The sequence below is a fragment of the Cricetulus griseus genome, chromosome 2, assembly GCF_003668045.3.
Source record: "Cricetulus griseus strain 17A/GY chromosome 2, alternate assembly CriGri-PICRH-1.0, whole genome shotgun sequence".
Lineage (NCBI taxonomy): Eukaryota > Metazoa > Chordata > Mammalia > Rodentia > Cricetidae > Cricetulus > Cricetulus griseus.
Window position 1 is genome coordinate 24,950,126 of NC_048595.1, and position 18,446 is coordinate 24,968,571.

General features: G+C 45.0%; 1 protein-coding gene across 1 annotated transcript in view; it reads right to left on the reverse strand.

Moving 5' to 3' along the window:
* The window catches only part of Csmd2 (CUB and Sushi multiple domains 2), a 552,860-nt gene that overhangs the window by 488,296 nt on the left and 46,118 nt on the right, over window positions 1–18,446 (reverse strand). The window lies entirely within an intron of this gene.

Sequence of the window (18,446 nt, forward strand, 5' to 3'; positions counted from 1 at the left end):
TTGCTAGCCATAGATCTGGCTCGAACAGATCTTTCAATGGGTAGGAGGGGGTGGTGGAGAGGTGGCATTTCTACCTGTTTCTCTACTACTGTTGGTGCTGCTGTTAGGGGACAACCTCCCTAGAAGCAGCCATTCTGTGGGTTCCTCCCATACCACTGTAGCCTCTCCCTCTCCTGAAAGCTCTACCTCCTTTCCAGGCTCAATGATGGAGCCTCCCATCTTTGTCTAGTTCGGAGGACATCCCATTTATGCACTGATGACATACAACTACACAGTGCAAGCCAGTTGCCATTCCTGGGCCCCAGGCCTGACAACTGCTTTGGGATACACACCCACTCTTCCCTTGCCTGCTGCTCCTTCACTTAGGGGATGGCATGGTGTCCCCATCACAACATCTAAATAGGACTAGAAGTGACACCTTCCTCTCATCACAGCCCATGGCCAGTGTCAGTGTCTATCTCTCTCCTATCCTCCGATACCAAGCTCTTCCCAGCTACCCATTCATGTACTCTGATCCTTGTGAATCTCTTCTCTTCTCGGCTAGGACCAAGTCATCCCCATCACTGCATCCAACATCCAGAGGCTCTTCACTCTCACTGCTCTTCAACAAGGAAAGAAAACTAATGTTTACAGCATGGCGTGGGGGGGGGGTGTCCACAGGGCTTGGCACTTTGAAAGCTCTCCCTCCCTACACTCCAGCTTCCCAGCCGAAGCCCTGCCTTCCTTAGTCCTGTGTATCTACATTTTCTCACTACCCAGCCACAGGACTTAGCAATGTGCTGAGGCTACGCCACCTTTCCCCGTCTGCCAGCACTTGGTGTAACAAGCATACTTCCAAACTTCCACATAAATGCATGAGGCTGGAAGCCTAAGCGCAGGGAGCATGTGGGCTGAAAACTTTAAATCCTGCCATCTCAGTAGCAGGCAGGCACATAGTCAGTTCTCAATCAGCTAGTAGTAGGGCCTTTGTTTTCAGACAGTTTGTCTAGACAATTCTAAGATCCCTGCCTTTATTGACTTAACACTCACAACAGCCACACGTGGTGGACACTATTAATATCTTCACTTACAGAGGCAGAATTAGAGCAGAGGGGAATTAAAGACTGGGGCCACAGAGACCATCACTCGGTGTTGGGATTTTACCTAGGCAGGACACTTCCTCTATGATGGTGCTGATAAATTTATTCAACACTAATTTTTTAAAACCACTTTAAGGATTAACTGACAAAAGGACACTTAATCTTTAAAATGGCCTTAATATTAAGAAATCTCTTAATACAAAATATTCCATTAAGGGGGGAAGTTAAGGGCTTCTGAATAAATACCAAAGAGGCATTTAATAAAATTAGACATGTAACTCTGATTTAAATAAGCATCAGAACAAGGCAGAAGAACACCACCTTTCCATTCAACAGTCCTTTACATTATACTTTAGGTGAAACATCTGATAGGGTCAAAAATGTGACAGAGATGTCAGCATCCTCCCTAGGACCACGTGGCTGACTGGAAGAGCTCAGCGCGCAACACCAGAGAAAGAAATGGGAAAGAAGGATGCAAAGAGATGGCTGGCAGAAAGTCCAGAAGAATCTATTGCAAAGCTATTAGAACTAAGAAGAAAGTTCATCAAGTAACCCAACACAAATGCTACAAAAGTCAATAAGGTTCGTATGTGGCAGGCACAAATGAAAGCAGGGGGCTACAGTGCCTTTAACGGCAACTGCAGAGTGTGTCGTATACACAGAAATAAACATAGTGAGAAATGTGGAGGCAGATTGGGGGCATAGCTCATGATACTGAGGCCACCTAGGGTGTGTGAAGCCCTGGGGTCTACCCTCAGTGTAGACCCTGTGCCTCTCTCAGAGAGTGAGAGAGGCACAGGGAGAAGGAGGGAAGGTCAAAATAAGGGATGGATAGAGGGAGGAGGGAGGGAGGGAGGGAGGGAGGGAGGGAGGGAGGGAGGGAGGGAGGGAGGGAGAGAGAGGAAGGAAGCAAAAAGAAACCTGTAAGCACTTTATGGAAAGAATTTTTACAGGAGTATTTTTTAAGAATTCAGAATAATTGGAGAGAAATGATGTAGTCTTCAGTGGAAAAGCCTAACTACTGAAAGGTTAATTTATAATATTAACCTCTCAAAAGTTATTGAAAAGTTAATTTATCCGCCTGATACAATGCTCATCAAAAGCCCAAGGACATGTTTTAACTCTGGGAAAATTATACCTAAATTTAAGTGGAAAAAATGGGTTATTTGGACAATGTATTGTCTTTTAAAGGGTAGAAAAGTTAGTAATCTCATAACAAAGGATACGTGGTGAATGAAATGTGGAAACTGTGTGGGGAAGGGGGGCCTCAGTGAACAGACAGAGCTAAAACACACAAAAACCGACATAAGGATACAGCTTTTAAATCAATGAAAACAGAAAAAAAATATTTTTGGAGAACAAAATAATTAACTATTTCAGGGAAGAATTCTCTTCCAAACTCAGATGATATATCAAAGTAAAAGGGCTTACAACGTATTTAAAAGAACATGTTATATGTTTTTCTAATTTCCTGGAAGATGCTGTAAGATTAACTGTTTTGTATAAAAGGGGGTTTATATGTGTAAGTGAAGATGTGTGTATGTGTCAAGTGTGTATCAGTGTGTGTGAGTGTGCATGTGTCTATGTGTGTATAAATGTGTATGTGTGAGTATGTGTGCGAGGGAGAGTGTGTATTGTGTAAAATATACAAGATCAAAAGGCATAAAAACATTGGGTTGAAAAGTAATACTTTCAGTATGAAAGAGTACTGATTACTAATAACAGCACACAGAACAAACACTCTGAACCTGGACAGAGTATAAACAAGTTCACAAATGAAGTCACCCAAGCATAAGAAGAATGAAGTAACACTTCTATTTTGAAGCTTTCCAAAGGGCCCAAGTGCCCCTCCCTGAGCACCCCCTTTCTTTCATAGGCACCAAGACTGCTTCATCTCTGGATCCTGAAAGCCAGTGATGTCACTTCACGAAGTCACTGATTGATTCATTCCTCTAAGCCAATCCTGTGACCAGCCTTAGGGCCTTGATCATGGATTAAACAGAGTTTCCATCCACCCATGGAAGCAGTGCTTTAACAGTACTCCTTTAGGAATACATACAGTTTCTGAAATAGCTTAAGATCTGACCTTGTTCATGTACAACCATTTATACCAACATTGCCACTGTCCTCACCACCAGGACAGCTGTCCCGCCAAAGCCTGGAGACACTGACTTGGAATCTAGCAATGACCTTTTCTACTGCAAAGAGAAGCAGAGACCGGGTGGTGGTGGCGCATACCTTTAATCCCAGCACTCTGGAGGCAGAGGCAGGCGGATCTCTGTGGGTTCGAGGCCAGCCTGGTCTACAGAGCGAGTTCCAGGACAGGCTCCAAAGCCACAGCGAAACCTTGTCTCAAAAATAAAATAAAAAAAGAGAGAGAGAGAGAGAAGCAGAGGGGCTCAGAACATGGACCCTGGGCACACTTTCCATGTAACCAATGGAATGGGACAAGAAGGGTGAAAGAGACAGAGTCAGAAGACAGAGACGATGAATGAAGAGACCCAGAGGGCAGTTCTTAGAGAAGGTGACAGAAAGTGGAGGATGCCACCAAGAGATTATGATGAGGGTCCTCGATGAGGTCACTCATTTTGATAGCTAAAGGGTCCCTCTGAAAGTAAGGTCCCGTGGTATAAGAGCTCAGTACTGGCCGTGGCACATCCCCAGTGCCCGGGATTCAAACGGCATTTGCAGAGAAGCTACATCAATTACAGCAAAGGTGAGCAGAGGCTAGGCTATTCCAGGCAGAGGCAGGAGTGGCTGGCAAGAAGGTGCAAGGCCACCGTATGTGAAATAATAACAGACATTTTGCTCTTTGTAGAGCACTTGAGAAATACAGGCAAGGTTTAAAAGGATGAGATGATTTTAATCTCGCATTTCTTTCAGAGGCAATGGCTATTAATATTTTCATTTTCTAGGTTCTTCCATGCATCATTAAAGTTGTTTAGAAAATACCATGCATATCCTTTGGAGGACTCTGCAGTAAACTATTCTTCAACCTTAGATTACAAAAGGCAGTGTCACGAGGTGGGCCTAGGCCCTATCCTAACGGTTATGATAGACTCTGATGACACCCTATGGAAGGCCTCACCATCCAGGGGGAGCAGAAAGGATATGTGGTAGGTAGGGTTTTAGTTGGGGGTGGAAGGGGAGGACGGGAGGGAGAAGGGAACTGAGATTGTCATGTAAAACAATCTTGTTTCTAATTCAAATTAAAAAATCTGAAAAAAAAAAAGCAGTGTCTACTTATAATACCCAGAGAGCCTCAGGTATAAATAAGTTTATCTACAGACTCGTTCCTCTAGGAGTGTCAATGTTCTACAGGCTGAGCTAAAAGGACATCCTGTATTCCCTCTTTTAAGCACTGGACCAGTTACACAGGTCAGCATCCAGGATGATGGCCCACCCAACCCCACCCCGCCCGCCGCCCGCCCGCACCTCTTCCTCTCTTGTGGAAGCATATGGGCACATTCTGGGAGAGATTTTATGATTTTGTTTTGAAAATGAGATTGCGGGTTAGCTCATTTCTCTGCAACTTGCTTCCCAACTTAACAATACATTGGGGACAGCTTTCAGGTCAGTAGCTACAGCTCTAACTTATTTTTTAAATAAATGTATAATATTGCCTGGCATGGATGTAACTCAATGTATTCAGCCATTCCTCTGTGTATGGCCATTCAGGTCATTTCTTGGTTTTCTTTTGTAACAATTCAGTAAACACAACATGAGTTTCTTTTCCCCCAAGATACTGAAACTGCTCATAAACTGCATTTTAAAAGGAAGCCCAATGTCCCAATGTATGTTTATCCTAGAATTTACTCAAGCATTCTATTGTCAACCATCTAAATCACTTCTGGTTCTGTTTGTTTTTTAATCATGTTTATAAATACAACCTGGACCAGAGCAAGGGCTGGTGACAGGATGCCAGTCGGTGCAGTGGAAAATGGGTTTCCATGGCTAAAGGCCCATAATGAACGTCCATTTATGCAGTCACCGCACCTAGCTTTGCTCTCTGCTGGGGTACTGTAAAGACAGGCTGATTGACCTCTGCAGCAGACACTGTTGGGCATGGTTAGGAAGGAAAGAAAGTAGATTCATTTGGAAGTTTCCCTGAAATCAAATGGATGTCAGTGGGTTGAGAAAGTCAAAACCCTGTGCACCTGATGCAGCCAGAGATGTTGATGAAGTGGAAGCCAGGGCTCACATAACCAGAGGCCCTTTCATGTCTGGGGAAGGAGATGGAAAAACCATAAAGGCTCCTTGCATCTTCTCTCTTCCAGGAACTACAATGGTCCTCCATGCCCTGGGGCTCTGGTTTATACAGTTACCCTACAATGCCAAGACTCAAGAACAACCCCAGAGAACTGGGTGGAATGGTTTTTAATTTACTTGTTTTTAGATGATTTATCTATATAATAAACCTTCAAACATTCAGGTTACTGTGTCAAAGAGGATGAATATCCCTGAGGCTTTGAGTCTAGGTTGCCAAATATCTTCTAGAATGTGTGTGCTAATTAACATTCTCACAGCCGTGTCTACAAATGGCTGTCTCGAGGCATCACCACCAACATTGTGAATTGTCTTACTGAGAAGGTTTCAGTTTGATTGACTCAGAATCTATATCTATTTTTTTTTCTTTGAGTGTACGCATGCGTGCCTGTGTGTGTGTGTGTGTGTATGTGTGTGTGTGTGTGTGTGTATGTGTGTGTGTGTGTGTGTGTGTATGTGTGTGTGTGTGTATGTGTGTGTGTGTGTGTGTGTGTGTGTGTGTGTGTGTGTGTGTGTGTGTGTGTGTGTGTGCGCGTTATTTATATGGTGTTTGTATGCAATTGTACATGCCCATGAAGAAATGTGGGAGGCCAGAGGCATCCACCTCCTGTTTATTACTCTCCACCTCATTCATTTGAGGCAAGGTCTCTCCCTGAACCTGGAGCTAGGCCTATGGCTGGAAAGCTCCTCCTATCTCTACCTTCTTTTGTACTGGGGTTCAGGACTCATATATAACCACGCCTGACATTTTTTTACATGAGTGCAATGGATTTGAACTTAACTCTGCACACATATGTTACAAATGTTCCCACCCACTGAGTCATCTCTCCTTCTTGCCTACTCTTTTTCCTCCTCTCTCCTCCCTTTCCTCTTCCTCTTCTTCCATTCCTTCTCATGCTTTTTATTTTAGGGAGATGAGATTCCCTGTGCAGCCCAGGCTGGCCTGGAACTCAAGATTCCCCTACCTTAATTGGTATTGTAGACACACACCATTATAGACACAGACATTGTATAACACTTCACCTTTTCTTAATCACTTTATTTCTTCTTCTTGGGAGTTACCTGTCGGATGAACTCCTTGGCTCATTTTTCATTATAATTTTCCAGTGATTTACATGTTTGTATATCATGTATATTATATGTAAATCCTCTCTGCATCCCATGTGCCTTTTAATCTTATTACAATTGACATAGAAGTGCTCTAAAATTTTCACACTCCATTCTTGCATCAGGCCTTGCTGTTTCTTGTCAGTTTGCATTCACCCTATGGAATCAAGCTTTTAATCTTCCATCGTGTTTGTTGCCAGCATTGTTTTCCACCTGGTTGTGTGCCTTTGGTTTTGCTTAGATTCTTCACACAGATTAAAACATTCAGCTTTTATGAGCAGTCGCACTTATCTCTCTCATTCTCACTAACAGTCTTCCTTTATTTACAATGACAAAGTCGCTCAACCAGGAATCTGTTTGTTAGCTGTTCATTCCAGTCAGCGGTGGGGGTCAGAGAGAGGGAGACAAAGTCCTTCCCTAGCCCCAAAGCCTTAAGGCACCCACTGCCTGTGTCCTTTTCACCTGTCTCCTGACCAGCATCCTATAACACACTGTGTTGCATTGGGGAATCACCCACACAGCCCATCACATGCCCTCCTCATGACCCTGGCAAGTTCTGGCCCTTCTTCCCACAAACCTCTTGCTTTAGTAGCAGGTCTGACTGACACTCTCATTTCTCTCAGGAGTTGAAGCAAGTGTCACACCTTCAGAGGTCACCATGAGTGATATCCAAGTGTCACTCTTCTGCACCAATGATTCCAGCACAAGTACCTCTGACTCATGTATTGTAACAAGCTGCAGGGCCACTCAGCCTCCAAAAGTGCTCCCTCCATGACAGCAGGGCCCCACTTATTCTCTGCCGTTTATCTAGCCCCCAAGCCTGCACCTGGCCCTTGGCAGATGCTCCTAGGGGCTGAATGAATGAATGAATGAATACTAATTGCCCACCCAGCTCTGTGCACGAACTATTCCTCGACAAGCTAACGGCAGGCACTTAAAGCTTCATTACCTCCTCTAGAAGCCTGCTCAGAATTCTCAAGGCATCCTCAAGTACCCTGTTGCCCGTTCATCACTCATTCTGAACACCGTTGCTTCCACCAATGGTAATATAATGACATGTGTATGTGGCTGTCTTCATCAAGAGGCTCCTGGAGATTGTATTCAGATTGTTTCTCTAGTAGGCAATCCAATAACTGGCTGTAGCAGAAACTCAGTACATAGTTTTTCAGTAGATGATTGAGTGAGATGAATGAATCTTATTAGAACATTCAGAAAATACCCAACAACTTCACTGGACTCCGTATGGGTCATTTGGGAGGTGGCTTAATGAACAGGTAACAGGAATAGAATTCAAAAGCAAAAGCCTTGGGTTCAAATGTCATGTTTGCCACTTAATACAATATGGGCTATTAGTATAAACTCTTCAAGACTTAGTTTCAGCACTTTGAAAATGAACACCATGAGCTGGTGAGATGGCTCAGCAGACAAAAGTGCTTGCCATACAAACCTGGCAACCAGAATTTGATCCTCTGAAGCCAGGATGAAAGGAGAGAACTGACTGCCAAAGGTTGACCTCTGACCTCCACATACACTGTGATACGTGTGCATGTATGCATGCACAGACTAACCTTAGTAAGTAACACTTAACTAAATAAATGAAATCAACGCCCACTTTTGTGGGGACTGTAGAGTCAGATGGGATACCATCAGCTACATTGCTAACCATTCAGTACAATACTTGGCACACAATAAGTGATCAATAAATAACAAGCCAACCCTTGAGGGAAGATTTGTACTGATCTCTATGCAAGTCCTACCCCATCTTACTATGGCTATTCCTAGGAAATTTATCTACTTTTTGTTGTTCTAGCAAATAACATTTTCCCTAATTTCTCTAACTGTTATTACCATTATACAGAAAGCCATTGATTTTTTTACATATCCCCTTCACATACAACCAGGTTCTTTATTCTCAAATTTTCTAGGTTGATTCCCTTAGGTGCTTTAGGTACACAATCGTGTTGTCTACAAATAATGATAATTTTTGAGGAGATAGCTCTTTTGAGAAATTTGGCAGGAAAATTCAATTCAATTCTGTAAATATTTATTGGCTGATAAGGTCAATTTTGGACAAATTTAGTTGGAGATACCAGTGGGACATGCAGGCGAAGATGGCCAGAAGGCAATTAGGCTGGTGAGTCGTGTCTGGGAGTGCAGTCTGGGCTGGTGATACGGATTTGTCAAAACCTTGCAATTAATGAACCTGCCTGAAGAGGAATTGCAGGAGGTGGTGGCAGATGCTGGATAAATCATCATGACCGAAGGTGTCCCATTGGCCACATGGACACCACTAAAAACCTCCGGTATACCACTGGCCACTGGCCCGTCCCTATGATGCTTCTTGGCAGGGCATATAGAATGCAGATGGCGGAGGCTGTGTCCAGCAGCATCATTGGCTCTTCAATAACCCCTGAAGAAAGGACCAAGAACTCCTCAGCATCAGGCATGCTGGTGCCCAGCACTTAACTCCCCTCACCGTGCCCCGTCCTTTGCCTGGTGTACCCTCCTCTGCTGGGTTTAACTCACTGTTCCATGCCCAGTCTATATATAGCCTACCTCCCCAGAGCTGTTCTAGTGAGTGACTGGCAGATAAAGGACCCTCCCCTCTCCCCAACCTTCTTTATGTTCTAACTTCCCCCACATAGCTCCATCTTTTCATCCCCAATCATTTCTCAATCCAACACAATCTTCCTTCATCCTGAACATTACACAGAAATTAGTTTTTATCTGGTTTGCTTAGGTCCCTCTTGGTCTAAGTCACATGGTTTATTCTTCATCTTGCTTAATTGCTTGGGGGGTATTTTTACATAGTCAGCTTAACTCATGGTTCCACACTCAGTTGACAGGGGAACCTCACTCGTGTCCAAGTGGAACAATTTTCTCTTCCCTTTCCAAGAAACAAAGACACCCTGCTTCTCTTGCTCAAAGCCCTTCAGCTGTTCCTCCCTTGGTCCCAATCAGGCACCTTGATTCCTCATGAGCCTGCCCCCCACAACACTTCTTCCAGGCTTTAGATCCAGCCACCTCTTAAAGGATACTCTAGCTGGAGTCAGACTCCTTTGGGGTATTGTGATGTTCCGTGTTGTCACTCACTCTTAGATCTGTAACTTGTCCATTCCTCTGATTGAAACATCCTTTCTTTGTAGCTTGCTCTCACCAACTCCACTCACCCTGTAGTTTACAGGTCCCAAGAGAACCTCCTGACTTTCACACTAAGTGGTACCCCGATACACACACACACACACACACCCTGCTGTGGGTTCTCAGGGGGTCTTGCATCTCTACTGAATTATAACACATTGTTTAGCATTTGTCTTTCCTGAGATAAGGGTTCCATGAGGATACAGACCGAGTATTGTCCTGTTTGACCCACCCCCAGGAGAGTGCATTAGTTTGTCATATTGCTCCAGCATCCATTTGGCATAATGGTTTGAGTTTCTCAGAGCAGGATTCTCAACTGCCCTGATGCAACTATTCTCCTCCAATCTTCCCTTTCTTCACTGTGGCCCATCCAGATCCCAGCCTTGACCACCTGACAGTAAGATAGGATCCACCTGCTGTTCTTTGGCCCCTAAGCCCCACATGGATTTTATAGATAATCTCCTGGAACTCGAACCTGATTGTTCTAAATTACCAATTAGAACACCTCATGGAGAACCCACCTGAATAACAAACACTCTGGACCCCAATAAAAGCCTTGACTCACAAGTTCATTTCTCTGCACACCACCCTCTGAGTGTGTACATCCCTCCCAATTCTCCCTTCCCATTGGCCCTGTGAGAGAGGCTGCTCTCGTCTCTCCAGGGCTTGTAAGCAATAAACACTGGGGTAATGTGGGCAACATGAGTAATGAGCACTGACTCCAGTACTTCCAGCACTCTGCTGGGCTGCTTCCTGAGTGCTTCACCTGATGGGCACACCCTAGCCTAACTCTCCTCACTGTCAGAGCTCTCTGAGAGAAAAGCTGCTGTGGAATACATCAATAAGACCAAGTTCAGGCAAGAGAAACAACATACGCCAATGAGCCAAGTCTCCACGAGAGGATTACAGGTTGATAGTCATTAGGATATCTGCCAGGACAAAAAGGGCCTATGAAAGACATGTTGTAAACATTCGTGTCTTCCCTGGGTCCCATCAGGGCAGGGCTGGAGCTTAAAACCACAGGGGAGAGAAAGACAGAGAGAAAGAGAGAGACAGACAGAGACAGAGACAGAGAGATTTGAGGAAGCTATGACAGCCAGCAGCCAGCACACTGCCTGGAACCCAACAGCACCTTGCCCAGAAGTTCACAAGGTCAAGTCCTGGTGCCCTGCAGCCACAGAGCTGCTTCAGCCTACCTCCCCACCCCCACCCATGTCACCCGTGCCCCCACCACCACCATGATTACCTGTGCTCAGTCCACATTCAGGTATGCATGGTAGAACTGCACTATGTGTGGAAACAGTGATCACAGGTGTTTTTAATGATGTTTTAAGCTGTTTTTCCCCAGCAGATGTAATAACCAGAAGCGTCCAAATTGACTGAACGGCTAGTCCAGTGGCTCTCAACCTAAGCACTATGAATGTTTTTAAAGGTCTTTGTTGTGAGGACTTTCCTGGGCTTGAAGAAAGCTTAGCAATGTCAGTGGCCTCTATCCACTGGACACCCTGGATACCACCTCCCACTTATGACAACAAAAACTGCCTCAGAACTGACAAATGGGACCACACTGTCTGTGAGTGTTGGGGGGAAATCACACCCAGTCGAGAACTGTTCTGATTCCCTAATACACATGGGGGCCTAACCTCCCACATTTTTTATTGACTTCAGGAGATCTTCAGCACCTTTTTTTTTGTACCAAGGTTCCCTCTGGGCAGCCTGGTGACCCCTTTGCAAATGATGTCTTAAAATGTGTAGAGAAATATACAGAGAGAATTACAAAGGGCAACGGATTATGCTGAAATACAGTTTTCAAAACTACTTTGAGATTTTGTTATATAGTACAGGAGGCCAGTGTTTGTCCGTGTGCTCACTGCCACCAGGATCTGGCAGCAGAACTGAGAATGACTGTCATTTGAAGCACACTAAGTAGAGATAGCTTTAGCAGCCGTAATATTTTATGGAAATAACCTGTGATCATATCAGGGGCAAATTCACAGGTGCAGCTAATCCTAATGCGCTTTGTTGTCTGTGTTCATGATTGATAGGGATGCTAAGTTTCAAATAAAGATGTAATTTCCCCCTCCAAGTAGGAACTCCCCCGGATCCAGTGAGAATCTCAGAGGCCCAAGTTAAATTCAATCTTTCATTCAGCAGGGTTGGTGGGGGCGCTGCTTCCTTCCAGGGAGCTCTGGTTCCGGGCAGAGCTAGAGGGCAGGCGGAGTCGGGGAGAAGGGAGGCAGACTGTGCAGTGGCCCTTTGCAAGGGCTGTTACACCTCTGGCCTTGTCACTTCAAGGTGAAGGCCTTGAGTTCTTCAAGGTTTAAAAACACATTCAGTGAAATTATATCATTTGTTGAAAAATGGATGGAGCTGGAGACCATTTTGTTGAGCAGAAGAGCCAGACTCAGACAGACAAATATCCCGTGTTTTCAAGATCTTATATATGGAATTTAGATTTTTTTAAAAAATGCATGAAGAGCTATAAGGCACTTGGTGTTGCAAGCATGAGGATTTGAGTTGATATTCCTGCATTCATGATGATGATGACAGTGATGATAATGATGATGGTGGTGATAATAAAACCTGATGCTTCTGCATGTGTCTGTAATCCTAGTGCTGGGGGGAGACCGGTGGCTCCAGGGACTTTATGTGGATAAACCAGCAAGCTCCAGGTTCAATGAGAGAGCCTGTCTCAAAAACCAAGGTGCAGAGTGAGTGGTAGAGGAACATATCTGATGTTGACTTCTGACCTCTACATGCGCAAATACAAGCAGATTCATCCCCTTCCACACATTTACCCCTTGACATCCTTGGGAACACACACACACACACACACACACACACACGCACGCCTTTAAAAGCCATGAAAGTAAAAGGGAGACTGTTTGAGAAGATGAAGTGGTCAAAGAGGGGAGAAGGGGAAGGACAAGAAAGTGCAGTGGGGGGGATGAGTATGACTAAATTGTACAACATACATGTTACATGTGTGACAGTGTTATAACAAAACCCATTATTTTGTACTTTAATGTATGTCAAAGAAAGGGGGCATGGGAACACTTCGGGGTTAAACTGGTAACTGTACAGGAACTGGGATTCAAACCCAGCAAAGGCAAAGCTCAGGATATTCCACCCCAATCCGCCTCCCCTCTTGGATGGCTCCAAGGATTTCAGTCACCATCTGGGGGCAAGTTCCCAAAGCCACAGCCCTGGTTGCATTCTGCAACTAGTACCAGAGGTCAGAGCCTGGGATTTTCTAGAAAGAACTGAGAACTATAATGAGATTGATTACCTTGTATGCCATCACAGAGCCTTTATCCAGTAGCTGATGGAAACAGAAGCAAACACCCACAGCTAAGCACGGAGCCGAACTCCTGGAATCCAGTTGTAGAAAGAGAGGAGTGATGAGCAAAGTGGTCAAGACCTTGCTGGAGAAACCCACAGAAACAGCTGACCTGACCAAGAGGTAGCTCATGGATCCCAGTCTGACAGATTGGAAACCAGCATAGGATGGAACCATGTGGGTATCAGTTAGGAGCCCTGGATAATCTATAGGGCCCCTGGTAATGGGACAGCATTTACACCTAGTGTACAAATGGACATTGGGAGCCCATTCCCCATAGAGGTATTACTCTCTCAGCCTAGATACAAGGGGGAGGGCCTAGGCCCTGACCCAAATGATGACAGACTTTGATGATTCCCCCATAGAAGGCCTCACCCTTTCTATGGAGCAGAAGAGGGATGGGATGGGGATCAGTAGGGGGCACGGGAGAATGGGAGGGAGAGGGAACTGGGATTGGTATATAAAATAAGATTGTTTCTAATTTAAATTTAAAAAGGGAAAAAAGGTTACCACATACACACACACACACACACACACACACAGAGAGAGAGAGAGAGAGAGAGAGAGAGAGAGAGAGAGAGAGAGAGAGAGAGAGAGAACTGAGGACAGTCATGGTGCCTCAGGGACATGGAAACCAACCAGGAGTCCTTTTTCCTTCCAACCCCAGGATACGGGCAACAAAGGCAGGAGACAATGCACCACAGGAAGGGCATGCAGCAAGCTTGTCCCTGGCCCACAACCAATTTCTCTGTGGGAATAATCCCAAGCCACTCTGGCTTCCTAATTCTACCTCCAGGCTCTCAGATTCTCTTGGACACATTGAACATGGAAGCCACCGCTGTGGACTAAACACGATCTTCCCTGCCTGGCAGTCCAGATGCAGCTTGTTTTCATGATCATCAGCTGCCACCAGCCAGGAGCTGCTCTCTGTTGGGGAATCCTGGACCTCAGACAGCATGGGCATCGCTTCTCCACTAGTGGCGGACTCTTGCTGATTGGGTTATGCCATGTGCCAGGCTGCACTAATGAAATGACCCAGGTGTGTCTGGGGACAGGTATCTCTGCCAGTCTGGGACTGCTCCTTGCTGGATCTTTCAGAATGAAAACAGGGAACTGTCACTTAGTTGTCTGACTATGAGAAGATCCCTGAGTTATGGGTTTGGCCCAGGGGAGAATAGCTGATCAGTACAACCAACACTCAAGGCTTGTTTCATCCCATTTCCCTCTGTGTCTGGGCATGACCTCTGCTCTCCTGGAGCTTAGTCATAGTCATAGTCATATGGGTGAGTCATAGGTCATTCTCTGTTTTTTTGTTTGTGCCAAGTGCTGTTGTTGTCTTATGCATTTTATACATAGAAATCCATTTCATAGATCCTCATCACTGCATCAGTGGGCATTATTATAATTCCCATTTCTCAATTAAGAAAACTGAGATCCAGAAAGACTGGGTAACTTTCCCAAGATTGTTAGGTAATGAGTCATGGAAGCAGAAATTAACCCTAGACAATCTGAGGCAAAATTCTACTTCCTTACCTACTACTCCATCATTCGTGGATGGTTGGATGGATGGATGGATGGATGGATGAATGGATGGATGGAAGAGGTGACATAGACACTTATTTTGGACAATGTAGGAAGCTTAGCCTCTTCCTGGAGTGCTCTCAGCACACCTTTGGCTTAAGTACCTCTTTCCTTAGCTAACAATCATGTCAGATGGAACTCCTAGGCTTCTGCCAATTGCTGTCATTTGGGGCATGAGCCCACAACAGCAAGTTCTCACATAGCAACCCAGGGGAAACCACACAGGAAAAATTGCACACATGGGACTTCTCAGGAGAAAAAAAAGAAAATAGCAACAGTAATTTGGCAAACAGAAATGAAGTGACAAAAGTGTGAAACCACACTGGGTTCACTACCAAATCCACAGCCAAGCTGTGGCACTGCACAGTGCTCAGTTTATATCTGTTGAATGAAGAGATTAATGTGCCGTTGTCACCTGTGCCTTCATCTACTTATTTTGGATCTCTATTTGCAGCTTTATCCATTAAAATCCATGGACACTAATTGCCCTGATCTTTTCATAGTGGAATTGGCCTCAGTCCAAAGGGAGTAAACCAGTAAGCCCTTTGTGTGCATAGGAATCAGGACAGTGGGTAAAGACACTAGGGCCCAAGCCTGACAGGCTGAGTTCAAATCCCCTGGTACCTACACATTGGAAGGAGAGAATTGAGTTCTACAAGTTGCCCTCTGACCTCCCAAAACACACGATGGCACATATGTGCTCATGTGTTATGCAAGTGAGCACTCAAACACTAAAGAGATAAAATAAAAAGTTATTTATTGGGCTGGAGAGATGGCTTAGAGGTTAAGAGCACTGACTGCTCTTCCAGAGGCCCTGAGTTCAATTCCCAGCAACCACATGGTGGCTCACAACCATCCATTATGAGATCTGGTGCCCTCTTCTGGTGTGCAGATATACATGGAAGCAGTATGTTGTATACATAATATATAAATAAATAAAATCTTTTAAAAAGTTATTTATTAAAACAAATGATGAAAACAGGCACACATGGTGGCATATGCCTTTAATCCCAGCATTCGAGAGGCAGAGGCAGACAGATCTCTGTGAGTTTGAACCCAGCCTGGTCTACAAAGCAAGTTACAGGACTGCTAGAGCTGTTACACAAAGAAACCCTGTCTTTGATCTTTCAGCTGCCAGGCTTGAGAAACCCTGTCTTAAAACAAACAAAACAAACAAACAAACAAACAAAAACAAATGGTAGGAATCCTTACATGGTATAACAGAAAGAATCTAAAAGCCTAGGCCTTAAACTCTGCTATTTACTAGCGGGGTGGCAGGGGCATGGTGGATCCCTCAGTTACTCAAAGTCCCAGTTCTGTCAACATTAGATTCTCAAAATCAACTTCACATAAACACATTTAGGATTCTTTTGCAGGTAGAAGATGATGACTAGCTGTTGCCCTGACCATGGTGCTGAAGCCCTAATGTTTTAGGATTGGTGTTTCTCATGAGACATCATTCATGGATGGATAGATGGGTGGGTGGGTGAGTGGGTGGGTGGGTGGATGGATGGATGGATGGATGGATGGATGGATGGATGACTGGGCAATATATCTAAGGGTGGGAAATGAAAGAGACATTTAGTGAGATGATGACAGAAGGAGAGGAGAGAGGGGATAAGAAAATGGGAGAGGGAGAGAGTGACTTTGGCTCTGGAAGCATGTGTGCTGAAACAGTATCCTCCAGCCTTGTCTCAGATGGAACCAGGAGCCATGTTTAAAGTGGTTCATCATAGGATAAGTGGATGAGGGGGAATGGTGACTCCACAAAGTTGCTTTCCTGAAGTTCCAGGCACTGACCATCCAAAGACAAGGAGGAGGATAGGTGGGAAGCTAGCTCCCTGGAGATGCAGAGTAAGGAAACTCCAATCTGACAGCAGATGTCTGAGGACCGCAACATATGATCTGTTAGGCACAGCACTGACTTTCTCTGTAGCAACCTCAACCCCTTATTCATTCAGAAACTTTAAAAGAGTCCACTGGTGAAGACACTCACAACTATAAGGCCGTCTCAGCCCAGACTTCTTTAAATGAAGGCGCTCTGGGGCCTTTCACCCTATTTTTCCCAATCTTCAGCAGATGTGTTGCTATTTTTGCATGCAAACGAAAAGGGCTTTGTGTTTTCCTGCCCCTAACTGCACATTTGAATTGTACATGAGCTCTGTTGGTGATCTGAAAATTGCTCCCATCAAAAGGGAAAGCCCAAGCTAATTAGCAAAGGGTCAGTCCTGGCCTGGCTCAGCTCAGACCAGCCTGGATGTTAATAGAGATTTCTCATTCAGGGGTTGTTTGCTGTCCTGTGCCCTTAGGCACAGGACAGCAGACAGCCTCTGCACTCCTGGGACTTCCTGCTCTTGTACACACTTCTCCAGCCATATCTGTACCCACCCTGCTCCTCCAACAAATGGGCTGTGCTTTTTACTGAAGACATTGAACCTGACTTCCCCTCCTTCTTCCTCCAGAGATGCCAAACTCATTTTGTTTTCTTCCTTTAAATCTTTGCTCAGCACTGTCTCCTGCATGAGGTCTACTGACTACCCTCTATAAAAGATCAACTCACCGCTTGCCCCTGCCCCTGGCTCCTGGGATGCCCTGACCTGTTCTGTATGCTCTTTCTTTGCTAACATGTATCTCTCTATGGCACACTATGTCATTTATTTTCATACTGTGCTTATTGTTTGGCTTCTCCTGTTAGAACCTTCTTTGTTTCATTCACTGATGCATCCCAACCAATAGAATAGTGCTTATCACCTAGTAAGCCTTCAGAAAACAATTGTTGAATGAACAAAGAAACAAACTGTAATCTAGTGCAGTTACAAAAAAATAAAACTCATGTGAACCCAACTCATGCAGGCTCAGAGAGCCCAAGCAGTTGCTATGGCTCTATCTGAAAGCATTTGGGGATAGAAGAGCCAGAGGTCATCACTCAGTGCAATCATAGTTGGACAGAATGAATTTTGAGTACAATCTTCCCACTGCCTCCCAAGACACCCCTCCACCATGGTGAGTTCCTGGTTGCCACAGAGTATGGCCTGCCTCTTTTGCCACTGCATCCATCGAATGCCAGTGAGGAGAAGGTCAAAGGGAATGCCACCACCCAATATCAAACATTATTTGAGCTTCTCACACATACTGGTCACTCTTAGCCCTGCTTACCAAATGAGGCCAATAATCCAGCCATTCCCACGCCCATGCCCACACGCACAGTAAAAGTTGGCAAAACCAGGGACCAAACATGACTTTATCTGACTTGAGAAAGAGACCTTAACATATTCATTCTGTACTGTAGTGGAGTGACCAGAGGGAAGGACAAAGTAGGGAGTAGCAGGAAGAGAGAGGATGGGTAGTAGGGCTGGAGAACTGAAATGCTAACTGGAAACTGCTGACTGGAGCTAAGAAAGGTTTCCCTTAGCAGGATACGACAAGATTACTCCACGACACCTTTGTCCCCTTCCCCTGTCCCCAGGGACAGAACTTGAGTAAACTGAGGGAAAAGTATTTCTGGGTGGGTAACGATAATCTACATCTCTGTAGAAGTAAATCCCAATGGCTCCATCTTGCCCTTCCCCTACATACATGGTAATCATCGTGAACAACACTTGAGGCTGGCATATGCAAGTCTAGCCCAGAACCTGCTTCTGTGACTCCAGTCTTCCACCATCATTTCCCTAGATATCCAATTCTGACTCTCAAGGTCTTTGTTTACCCAGGACCTCACTCATCCTGGTCAGCCCCAGCTCCAGATGATATGACTGATGCCCCAGCACCTTCTCCACTCTGACACAGAGGACCACCTATCCCTGGAAATTTTGTAAAGGATTCCCAGAAAGTGGCCGAGTACCAAGGATAAGGTACTTACTCGGAAGCTTTCAAGAGCTCCAAAAATGTCTCTAATGTCTGTCCCCTTTTCCTGCGGGCATACTGAAGTAATG